This window comes from Tubulanus polymorphus, chromosome 4 (assembly GCF_964204645.1).
Source record: "Tubulanus polymorphus chromosome 4, tnTubPoly1.2, whole genome shotgun sequence".
In the NCBI taxonomy this organism is placed as follows: Eukaryota; Metazoa; Nemertea; class Palaeonemertea; order Tubulaniformes; family Tubulanidae; genus Tubulanus; species Tubulanus polymorphus.
In genome coordinates, this window is record NC_134028.1 from 13,133,263 (window position 1) to 13,146,025 (window position 12,763).

The following is a 12,763-nucleotide window of genomic DNA, read 5'->3' on the forward strand; positions in this document are numbered from 1 at the left end:
ATCCATCGGAGATAAAGACTGAAACACGGAATGAGGAACAAACCGCGAAACAGAATTCCGAGTGCCTGGGCAATAAAAACTGAGCCACACCTGACGAAAAAGGGAGAGATCGAAGCGTTGCGTCTTTAACTTCTAATTCCATATTTAGATTCCAAAACTTCAAATACTTAAAAACTAAAAATAGAGTTTTCATTACCTACTTGGGCCTATCGCTGCTAAAATACACAGTAGACCTAAATATCTTTCAATAAAGGAAAGTTAAGGGTTTCCCACTGCCCCAGGAGCTCCTCCACAAAATCTTCAATAGAAGCGCCTGAAAAACCACCCACGAAGCAGCCATAGAAAACACTTAACGACTAGACCAACCACGTGTGTAGGATCGGACCTATCGACGAAAAAGGACCACTCGAATGAGATCAGACAATCAACGAGTGACGCTGTCGATGAATGCAAATTCAGAAATATGAACAACAGACCTCCCAAGATGAGACTTTCTGACGCAATTAATTGCTCAACCCCCGGGCCAGAAAACTAGCCTGCCCAGGGAGTTGAATGGACCCTATGGTTCAGTGCCTCCTCCTCCACACTCAACCAATCCCAACTGCCGATTTACGGTGATTAAGTTGAGGTAGGGCGGAGAGTAAGAAAAGAACCGGGGCTGAAACGATCAGACCAGGCCGGTTATTCAAAGCATGGATTTCCGACCTCCTAGGCTGATACAGATGGGCCATACAGATGGGCCACGAGATACTTAAGCACCACCACGACAAGTCCCATTCAGGACGTCTCGAGGCACCTCCGGTCGAGCAACCGAAAAAGCGCTACCGGTTGGAGAATATGGTGCTTGGATAACAGGTTCAGAGTACCTGTTGCCCTAAAAGCATAGGCGATTGCGGCTGGTAACCGTTAAGGTTAGGAGCCATCTATAAAGTATGTACACATGGTCTAGCTAGGATCAGAGCCAGATCGTACGTAAAGCGCACAACAGGTGGCAGACAGCTATCAATCTGCACGCCCTGAGTGGACAAATTATGTCATATATACACATCACTCCGATCCTGGAAGAATGATAACAGTTCTGAATCAAATCACTGTGAGACTGAACTGACTCTCTAACATCTAATCACCAATAAAAACCGTTGGTAAGATGTGAGTTAACATAATGGAGTCTAAGACTATATCATAAAACTGCAGTGATTCACATTTATATGATATCTAAAGTATATACTCAAATAAATCCATAACTTTCCACCTACGGAAGGTAAGAGTGACTCTAAACCTTAAGGGAAGAGGAAAAGAATTCAGCGAGCGAGGTGCCAGTGAGGGTGCACGGATCGTTCACTCGTTGACCACCCGAACCGGCTTAGAGCTTCCACGTGAAAACTTAATCCTGCCTGTGCTAGGGCACTGGATTAAGTGATGAAGGGGAAAACTGCAGACTGAAAACCCTACACTCATAGGAGACGCTCATCCAGGGTCGACTCAATAATCGGTTGAGCAATAAAAGTGCCAGGTGCCTACAGAAAAGAGGGAATGAAGGGAGGGAATGAAGGCACACGCCGGAACACATGCCCAGAAGGCTGAGAAACCAACCCAATCATGCCTGAGCTGGCCCCTGAGGCTTTTTCAAAACTATCCGGCAGGACGACGCTGGCTCTAATTGGCCGAGGACTGCTGTCCTTACTTGGCTGGGGTTGCAGATACGCTAGGATTACATCTCAGCGGAACGAAATCGTCTTATCTTCCATGCCATCTGGTTGGAACGGGGACACAGACAGCGGGAAACCCTCGGATTGACACCTCCGTGGAAGAGAAAATTAATTCACTAGGGATGGCCAAGGCCTGATGGGCTGTAGAGCAGCCCTGATATCCTTCATGCCTGCTAGTTTAACTACAGAGATATAAATCCCTTCGAACTTGCACCAGGGGAGAATATCAGACTCTCGAGAGGAACGTCCACCCATCTTGATCCAAGACCGATCCAGGGAAGGGGTTGCTGTAGAACATCCCAACCCCTTGTCGATCGCACAGGGACTTGTCACGATTGATAATGGATGAGACCAATGATGGGGGTACCAGTATCCCTGCAACTGTATAATAAAATAACAAGGGTGGCAACAAATTGTCAATCTGACAATGACTTCTCCACTTCAATCGACTGTAATTCCAGAAATTCTCAACTGATTCACATGAAATAAGCTTTGATACAACCTAGAAGACTTTCTGCTTCCAACGAGCCTTTAATCACCACTCTACGACAATTATCTCACAACGAAATCTCCGTTTTTTTACGAGAGATAGCTCAAAATATGGAGGTCTACCGATTCTATGGTGGACAGCAAAATGGCCGTTTTGTTCACTTCAAACGATGATTTCTATGTGAGATCTTAGAGATAACCCCAACAAACCATACATTTTTTAAAACTACGCGGTCATACCTGTACGCTAATCTCATTTATTTGTATAATCCACGCGATGGGTGAGCTCACAAGCTCAAAATCGAAAATGAGGACGAACACAGCGTTCAACTTGTCATCAACTGGGTGGCCATTAATCACGTGATATCGTTGTAACGGGCTAAATATTTCACGCGCATTGATTGGCTTAGAGATTTCGAAAAAACATTAAAAAATTTATTAACAAAGTTCTGATAATTAATAAGATATCCGTATTATGAAAATATAGTGCAACATTCATCTGAGGGGTGGTATTATTAGCATATATTTCCTAGCCAATAGACGAACAACACATTATTATTCGAAAATGGAATTATTAAATTCGTGGAATCAGTTGTAAAGCTGAAAAAAGAAATACGGTTATGATTGGGTCAGGATAAAGACAAAGCAATAAGTAACCTGGCAGACTAGGTTGAGGCAAATGTATGATTCATCAGTGGAACACTGACCGAGGCTCGGTATTGTAACCTAGGTCGGTTGACTTGCGCGGATTTATCTGCATACACTGACCGAGGCTACAATATTGTAACCTCGGTCGGTTTACTGCATTATATTTGCAGTATTCACTAATCCAAGATTAAGATCAGTCAGTTAACTTGATCAGTTTTTGAAGTTATTGCTGGTCCGATATCAGTCGGTTGATTTGTAGTTTTGACTAACGAGGAATCCAAAAGTGTTTCACTCAAACGTCTCCTATCATTGAGGAATGACTTGAACAGTTAGGAATGTACATCGTACACATTCCAAATTAAGGGTTTAAAAGAAGTTTAAGTGTGAGCCTTACACTTATATTGTGCAATTGCCATGATTGATACGAAAACGTTCCTAGAATCGGATGACAATTTATATAGAATTGGACTCAGATGTGCATTGTTTTGGGGGTGTTCCGAACTTCGCTGAATAACTGAATCGTTGATTATTATATTAATTTCGCTGATTTGAATATACGCTGAATCCATGCACATTTTACATATTCTAAAGAAAATGTTTCATTTGACCGATTCATTGATAAATTTCATTACATATATTCTATAAAAATTCAGTTGGATTACGGTAACGAATGTATTTTGCGGAGAGCTGTAACGGCTTTCGGCTTACGTCATCGGCACTTCGATGTAGTCTCACGGCTTAAATAGTGATTCGCCCTGGGGACCCGAGTTTCAGATATGACAGAAAAATATACAAAAAATCGTGACGATTGTAAGTTGAGGCAACGATTGAAATGAACTCATTTGACTGCTGGATGTAATCACAAATAACAAATAAATGACGCCAAAATAGTCTACCTTTCAATTCAGTTGGTTTTCCACAGTAGCTGTTTGAAAGAGTCTACTGCTGAAAAGTGACTGTTGTAAAACATCTGATGTGCTAGTGTGCTAGCATTTTGATAGTGTACACTGGCAGTAGATGTGACTGTAACCAACCGATTGTAAACAGCGACTTAGTGATAGTAACTCCTACCACAATAGCTACTCTCAAAACACATCGTTTCTAAGTCAACTAGTGAAAAATTGACCATTTTGAGATGGCACAGTAATTTCCTGTTCAAAATAGCCACATCTGTTAAAGATTTGCAGTGATACGTGACAGGGTCAAAGGTACTGTTAAACCCCATATGCTTTGTATACAGAACTCTGTATGCTTTGAATAAAGTTCTGTCAATAGAAATCCTAGTTTCTGAGTTGCTAAGAACTCCCTAAATTATATCACGCTCAACAAAATGGGAATAACCAATAGGAAAACTATTGATTTCTATAACATCATTATGGATTCAATCCGTTAAAAACAAGTATTGTGCCAGATCTAATTTAGAATATTATGATTTTTGTTTTATATTTGCGATTATAAAACATGCTGGTGCATTCATATTGTCATAAATCTTTGATTCTGTAGAAATGAATTTGTCTTTTTTGAATTTGGCTTCATTTGTCTTCAAGGATATATGAGAGACGAAAATACAAATAAAATCATATGTTCATGAAATGGATTAAGTCTTTAGATCTCTTTACTTGGATGAAAGACTAAAAAAAATTTTCCCAAAAATGTATCTAAAATACTTAGAATTAACCTACAATTATTGTTTATTTCGATACAATCAATTTTTAAGTAATCAATGTGATATTCACTTTGTCACGCTCTTCTCTGCTCGTTCGTTTATGAATATTGAACCCTTTAATGCTTGTTAGAATTGATACCTTAACCGAAATTTCATTTCATGGTTATACAGTTTGGTTGAACTTCTAATATAAGATCAAAATAATAGTGCATTATATTATAATCTAATACCCATTACTCACTGAGGGTATTAAGATAAAATCCCACTATTTACAGATTAAAAGAATTTAAAAACAAGAATTTATTTATTAAATCTAAAATATTTAAAAGACACGACGTTTCGATCTCACCCTAGAGATCATCGTCAGGTGTGAGAAATAGACTTAAAACAGGGGTATATATACAGAGGAGGACAGGTTAATTGAGTAAATTGGTGAGTGAGTAAATAATTAGTGTTTGGCAAGGCATGAAGTAATATACTTAGAAAGAAGGGAATTATGCGGATAAAAAGCCATTATTTAAATTGGTACTAATATCTGAGTGACGAGTAATTAGGGCAGACTCAACTATGAAGCATATGTCGCTATTTATAACAGGGAATCTGGCAAGCGAATCCAAACTGAAAAGAAGACGCTTTTGGAGAGTGGCATGATCGCGGGGGGGGGGGGGGGGCAGACTTGAGATAAATGCCATTAAGTAATTCAGTAAAATGTTCCAGAATCTAGCGGTGGAAAGGGCCACAGGTGCATAAGGCACAAAAGGGGTGTGGTCTTTGAAGAATGAGATGCGTTTAGGTGCTTTCTGAGCACTTTCTTAGTTGAAATTAGGAATGGTATATGCTCACAATTTCAGGCATGTTTTATGCAAAAAGGATAATAACGATTACAATAGATTCAATGAGGCTAAGATTATCTAATGTATAAAATGAAGGTTAAAATCTATCTAAGCCCACGAACTGTTGAAGAATTCCAGAATGTAACGCTATGCAGAAATACGAAAATAACGGTTTTAAACTGGTACCCTTTAACAGCAGGCGATGAAAAAAATTATGTTCAAGCGTCAGAAAAATGGATGAGGGCCTGGCCCCATGTCTCTGTATTGTTCTCTGAATCCAAGAACATGTCCATCGCACATTTGAGCCTAAACATCTACTTTTACTTAGTAGCCACTTAAGATTTGCGGTGATACGTGACAACATGAACACATTGAGAAACTAGTGGAAAATTCTATACCCACGCTATAGTTTGGGGTATAGTTGTATTTTGAGTGACTCAGTTAAGCTCTGAAGATAGTCTAACCAATAAAAATCGAGATTGGAGTAAGTTAGTTTACAAATTGTCATTGGTTATGGAGTTTTACGATGAATCGAAATTTCCTTCTTTTTATGGCGATATTAGTTTAATGCAGAATTCGATTTTAACAAATGCAGCTATTTCAAGCATGTCTGCATTCATATTTTGATTTAATTTCTTAAATTAGAAGCGTAATCATAAATTCAGGCTAACCTCTCATTATTGAAATGGTGGTTTATTTTCAACGGGGGTCTGGATGTCTTTGCATCATAAATTTAGATGTGCATTTTGGAGTGTTCGAACCTCCCATTATTTTATATTAATTTCGCTGAAATGTTGATTTAAACAAGAAAATTAATTTTAGAAAATTATTTGACGCGTGGGGAAAAAATGTCGAATTTCTGGGCTAAGCTAATGTGGAATTGCAAATTTGAAATCGAAGTTTTAAGAAATTTGGGGAATGATGAGATTTGGCGATTGGGTAGATGATACAGGTCTTCGACTCTAGTAGTGGTTTAAATTTTTTTATTGAAAATTCTCAATAATTGATCGCGAACTTGCGACCAACTTCATTTACTTATGCCTCCATGGATGAAGAAAGAGCTCTTCTGATGTCTGCTTCATCATGACTTCGAGCATATCGTGTGGCCTAGCCAGCCGGTCCACGGGTTTGGCTGTCACTCGATATCCTAGAGTCTTGAGTCTGGGTGGGTTGAAGTAGACATTGTCATTTAAAGTAACTCGCTTATGTTGTTCTGTATGAATTACCCGTGTGTCATGTATGTTGTATTAATTTATTTTAAAATTTGTATTTATTGAATTTGGGAATTTTATCCCGGAATTTCAATGTAATAAGGATCAATAAATAATTGAATTGAATTGTCACCTAATACACATGCCATCAGAGGACACGGAGCCGTATATGACAGCTATGCTATTATAAATTGCTAATCTCACGAAACTTGCATACTCCTAATATCAAACATATTTTCTAAAACGTTTGAATATTGAAATTATATGTTTACACGTTTTTATATTGACCGCTTGTAGCCGCTGAAGAAATTCACGCTTGCCCTACTCAGATCGTAGATAGCTTCGTCATTTCACCGGCATGCCCACGTCAGGGTCTGACTTTTATATCAGACTTCCGCATCGTGTATACATCCGCCATTTAACCGAATAATCCGATTTACTTATCATTTCTATTTATGCCTTCTATTTATGTCGCTTCTGATATAATCATACATCCTTTACTATTACAATACGTCTTCTAATGATATTCAATGCAATATAACATTTCGACGTTCAAATATAGGTCATTATATAATCACAGGAAGCCATTCTACATCTATGTCAATAATATTTTGCCAGATAGCTTGTTTGTGTACACATAAACCTGTGACGTTTTGCACATCGATTTACGGCTGTCGTTTGTAAAATGACGCTGAATGGTTAGCATTGTTTAGGTTTCATAATGGTAACGTTTTATAAGGCGTCAAAAAAATTAAATATGCTGTATCTATAATAGATTTATGTGGATCTATCAATGCATTCTAAAGAAATCTTCCGAACTGAGGCCGAATTTAATAGAAATAAGAAATTTCGTATAGTATTCAGTATTCAAGATTTCATTTGGATTACGGTAACGGCCTTTGGTGATCTTCACCGTGAGGTCATGAATGAAGAAATACCGTAATAGAACTCTCAATATGATAACATGTGTTGAGATGAAACCGCAACGTTTTGACTGTTGACTAACAGCCATCATCAGGTGGAATTTAGACATTCCAGTGATTTGAGCTTCAAGTCAGATGGCAGTCACTGAAAATCCGAACGTTGTTGCGGTTTAATTTTGATAATTAAATGTCATCGTATAAAATTTTATTGCAGAATTTCTTCATCTATCGGATTAGTGTTCTATTCGACTACTTCGGGTCATGTAGTCGTTTAGATAGAAAATTATTACTTGTCGCCACAGAAGGTATATGCAACCGTGTAAGTCGCTACGGGAGAGATTCTCTGTATATCAGCATCTAAAATCGGCACCTTTGTTGGTCCTAGCCTGCATTCACTTCCAATCTAACGAATTGGTAACGTTATTCTTACCATGAATGCCTTTTTGTCGTAGAATATGGTGCCACTGATATAAAAGTAGTTTTTATTCTACGGTAATTTGAGAAAATGAGTTATATTGGAAAAAAACTCATAAAGTACCTTAAAATTCAGCGATTCATTGGCGATTTCACACTAAACGCCACATAGTTGAGTCTGCCCTAATTACTCGTCACTCAGATATTAGTACCAATTTAAATAATGCCTTTTCTCCGCATAATTCCCTTCTTTCTAAGTATATTACTTCATGCCTTGCCAAACACTAATTATTTACTCACTCACCAATTTACTCAATTAACCTGTCCTCCTCTGTATATATAACCCTGTTTTAAGTCTATTTCTCACACCTGACGATGATCTCTAGGGTGAGATCGAAACGTCGTGTCTTTTAAATATTTTAGATTTAATAAATAAATTCTTGTTTTTAAATTCTTTTAATCTGTAAATAGTGGGATTTTATCTTATTATCCGTTCACCACGTTTGAGTGTGGTCATCGTTCTATTATGTTACCCACGGATTTTAATTTGGCTTTGAAATTCTTATTCATAACTTTTCCTCATTTGATCTTTGCTTTTCGAAAATACGAATCTGCTGCTTATAAAGCTCACAAATCCAAAGAAAACGTCATATTTCTTCAAAAATGTCTCCAAGAACAGGTTATTCCTAAATCTCTGAATTGGTTGAATAAATTCAAATCAGATCAACCATTTTCCAATGAAGCAGCATCTCATCTAAGACATTGCATTTTGGAAGCAAAAGAAACTACCAACTCCAATTTCTATAAAATGCGTCAAGCAGAACGTTTTCTCAGACACCATATACCTGATGGTTTCCTTTGGCACTCTCTTCATTCAGGCATCAAGAATCTTTGCGCGGTACATCGTCTAAAGAAAAATTCGCATTTCTCTTCCATTCTGAATAAATTAATCGACAACAGCACTTGGACCAAATTTTGCGCTACTGATAATGTTGTCAATCTATCTTCGGCTAAATTAACCAAAACACAAATTCAAGTTCTCGGTTTAGGATTAAATTTCTCTCTCCCGCATAGAAAACAACACATTTTGGATTTCGTTGAACGTGTGGAAAGATCTCCTCCGGCTAGTTTTCAATACAATTTTATATTCATGAATTTGGACATCATTTGGAATACCCTTCAAGGTCAATCTAATCAGTTCTTTCCTCGGAGATTTTCGATTGCTCTCCAGGAACTTAAATCCATCAAAACCATCCGCATCTCCAAGGCTGATAAAGGCGGCAAAATTGTTATTCAAGATTTGATCAATTACAATTCTAAAATGATTGCTATTCTCGGTGATTCCAATTTCTACAAATCCATCAAAAACAACCCTTTGAAAAAGATGCAATCAGCTTTTAATTTAGGTTTAAAAAACATCTCCAAGAAATTTCCTGACCATTCGGACTTCATCTCCAAATTTAACTCTCGACTTCCAAATCTTCCTTATGCTTATGGTCTTCCAAAAATTCATAAACCCAATTCACCGTTAAGACCGATCATTTCTAATATCAATTCTCCATCATATCGGCTCTCCAAATATCTGGCTAAAGTACTCTCCCCGGCTTTGGGTACTTTTTCTGAAACGGGATTTGGTCATTTTGTTCCCATTCAAATATGAATTTCAAAGATGGATATTGAGAGTTGATGAAGTCAATAAAAGAGTTAAGATCAAAATCATCAGAAACTAAGCACAGAATGTCATCAACACATCCAATCCAAAAGTTAGGTTTAGAGCCAGCGTAATTTCGGAAGAATTTCGCATTCAAAATGTTCGAGGAAAAGATTAGCCAAAATGGGGGATAATGGGTTGCCCATAGCGAAACCGAAAATTTGTTCATAGATTTTGTCTTGGAATTGGAAGTATAGATTGGTTGTAAGGAGCTCCAAAAGTTCAAGTAAGCAATCTACAGGAACCGGGAGATCAAGATTGGAGTCGGGGAGTTTTCTTCTTAATAAATTGAGAGTTGGGTTCCGATGGTATATTTGTGAACAAGGATATAGCGTCGAAACATATAAATTTTTGGCCATTAGGTATGAGATTTTTGAGTTAGTCTAAAAGATCCATATTGTGCGGAATGTGAGAATCAGAAGAAGTACCCAGATCCGGGGAGTACTTTAGCCAGATATTTGGACGTAGTTTTTATTCGGAAGAAATCTTGTTTAAAAGTATTAGTTAAATATTTATGTACCCTGTGTTAAATCAGATGGAGAGGCCCGTGTACTTCTTCACAAAAATAGCATTTTGACCTTTCAAGGAGATCGGTGTGCAGCAAAGATATACGCGTTACCTCCGCTATGAGATTTTCAGGCAGGTGGGGAATTCGGGTCACTCGGGTCTATAGTCATGAACACTGTACTATAACGTCCAGACATCCATCTAAAAGAGTCCATGCTCATAGGTACCAGGTTTATAGTATCCAGGCAGCAGGCGAATCATTTGGGTCACCTGCAATGTACTATGACCATAGAAATTTAGCACTGCTATGCTTTAACCAACCAACAGCTGATAGAGTTCATCAGAGCATCCAAACTTTAAATCTCCAGAAATCTATCTACTGTTTTATATGCAGTGGATGCCATGTGTCCCTCTAATCGCCTGTATCAATGCAAACATTTAACACGTGTGGCGATTTAACTGCTAAATCTGCCAGCGATCACTCGATACCGTTACTTTTCATAGTGATCTGTTGATATCTTAAAAGTGAGATTGAAACAAATCCTTCCCGGATAAAAGGAACACCTTTAACGGTCACCTAAAACATATTCATAGTCTTGGATAATTACATGCCACATAATCATTTTAGTTCAGGAATCGAAATGTTTGAAGCTCGGCTTAAAAATCCTCCGATATTTAACAAGTGTTTTAAAGAACACTGATATGTTTGATAACAGGGTCGAATGGCTTATTTTGAATTTGAACATTTCATCCAATTCCAAATTGGCTATATATTTCTAGGTTTCATACTTTTTGAGACAGGATGAGACAGGTCACCTAAAACATATTCATAGTCTTGGATAATTACATGCCACATAATCATTTTAGTTCAGGAATCGAAATGTTTGAAGCTCGGCTTAAAAATCCTCCGATATTTAACAAGTGTTTTAAAGAACACTGATATGTTTGATAACAGGGTCGAATGGCTTATTTTGAATTTGAACATTTCATCCAATTCCAAATTGGCTACATATTTCTAGGTTTCATACTTTTTGAGACAGGATGATTTGATATTGTTTTAATAATCAAGAGAAATCCCTCAAGAAAATCAAGACGCGGCGAATATATTTAAAGCAACGTTTCGCCTAAAAAATTGAAAAGCTATATTGTATTTCTAATATAACACATGTGCATGACCAGGCCTCATGACAGATAGGCTACTACTCAACGGTGAAAGCCCTTAAATTCTGCTGACCTTTATTAATTTGTATTAGATAACAAACGTGTCTTAAGCAAGGGGACAAAACGCGGACAGCGATTTTATTGTCTGTATCAATAAAATACATGATTAAGCATATATAGCCTTGGTATTTTTTTGTGCAGAAGTGTGTTTGTTGTTTGAGCTAAATGGATGAATGCCATCTGTATAACTGAGCAATAATGTTTTAATGCGATAGAGCTACCCCTCCCTCTCCGTAACTTTCAATCAATCTACGGTCCTAAAACCGTTTCGTATCAATAGATACATTAGATGTAGATGTTGATTTAATTTCCGATAACAGAAACAATTAGTAGTCTTACTTTTGGGAAATTCAACTTAAGTCAGACTTTTCTAAGTCTGAGGATTTTTCTTAGTTCCAAACGATTCGACTTGTCACCGAATAACCAAGACCTCAATTCTTGTTATATCTTTGTGTTCATTTGTAAAATCTTATGTACATATTCAAGCAAATCAAGGACTTCGATAAGAAACAGATTTTGAGAAAAACTGATTCTCATATTTGTCATCTGTGAGGGAAACGAGACATCAAGCCTAATTGCTGTTCTTGGTTCGACTCCGTTTTCATAGCCATTTAAAACATAGTAGTGCGCACACGGTAAATCGTAAACAGCCGTCTTACCGAGTCAACAGGTCATTTTTTTAAACTCAAAATAAAATGTTGTTGGCCGCATTGCTCTTCCGGATCGATATTTGAATATTTATTCAAACAAAATATATATTTAACATAAAACCAGACAGGAGAAAGTTAGACACAATTGTGTATATATGTTGATATTTCCTCTGTTCACAAGTTTACAACTGCTTACATCTGTTTTTATAAATCATTTAAACCGTTGTTGACTCCTGACCATCCAACTTGAGTACGTCCACTAACAACCGTCTTGTTTGGTTCTCGCGTGGAAACCACGCATCCTTTTTTAGTCTATATCTACTTGTTAAACTAGACACGACGTAATGATTGACAGTTCAGATAACAGTGTGTTGTTTTGCTGCTAGCGGAAAATTAGTCCATTGTAAATAATTTCTTGATTCATAAAATACTAAATCACCCTAAAGTAAGGGAATATTCTCCCAACTGGACTCAATTTAAATTGTTTTGCACCATCATTGACCTCGAATAATGAATTCAATGTAATTTTATAACGCACTGAAAAATAACTTAAATATAGCGGTAAATTTCCGTCAATAAGATTTTATTAATTATGGTATTTCATTGAATTTCAACTGAATTCAGCGAAGTTCAAACACCCTTCAACCTAGCAAGACAGCTATATCAGTGCGATTATACATTCCTCTGTCAGGAAGAGAATTTTGGTCAAGCCCATTTTCATGTATAGTCAATTAGCACACTGTCCTTTAAAACCAAGCAACATGTGATGCTCACAGTGTGC

At 37.3% G+C, this 12,763-nt stretch overlaps 1 protein-coding gene across 1 annotated transcript in view; it reads right to left on the reverse strand.

The window, feature by feature from the left end:
• Window positions 1–12,763, reverse strand: part of LOC141903491 (protein transport protein Sec31A-like) — a 232,773-nt gene that overhangs the window by 77,544 nt on the left and 142,466 nt on the right. The window lies entirely within an intron of this gene.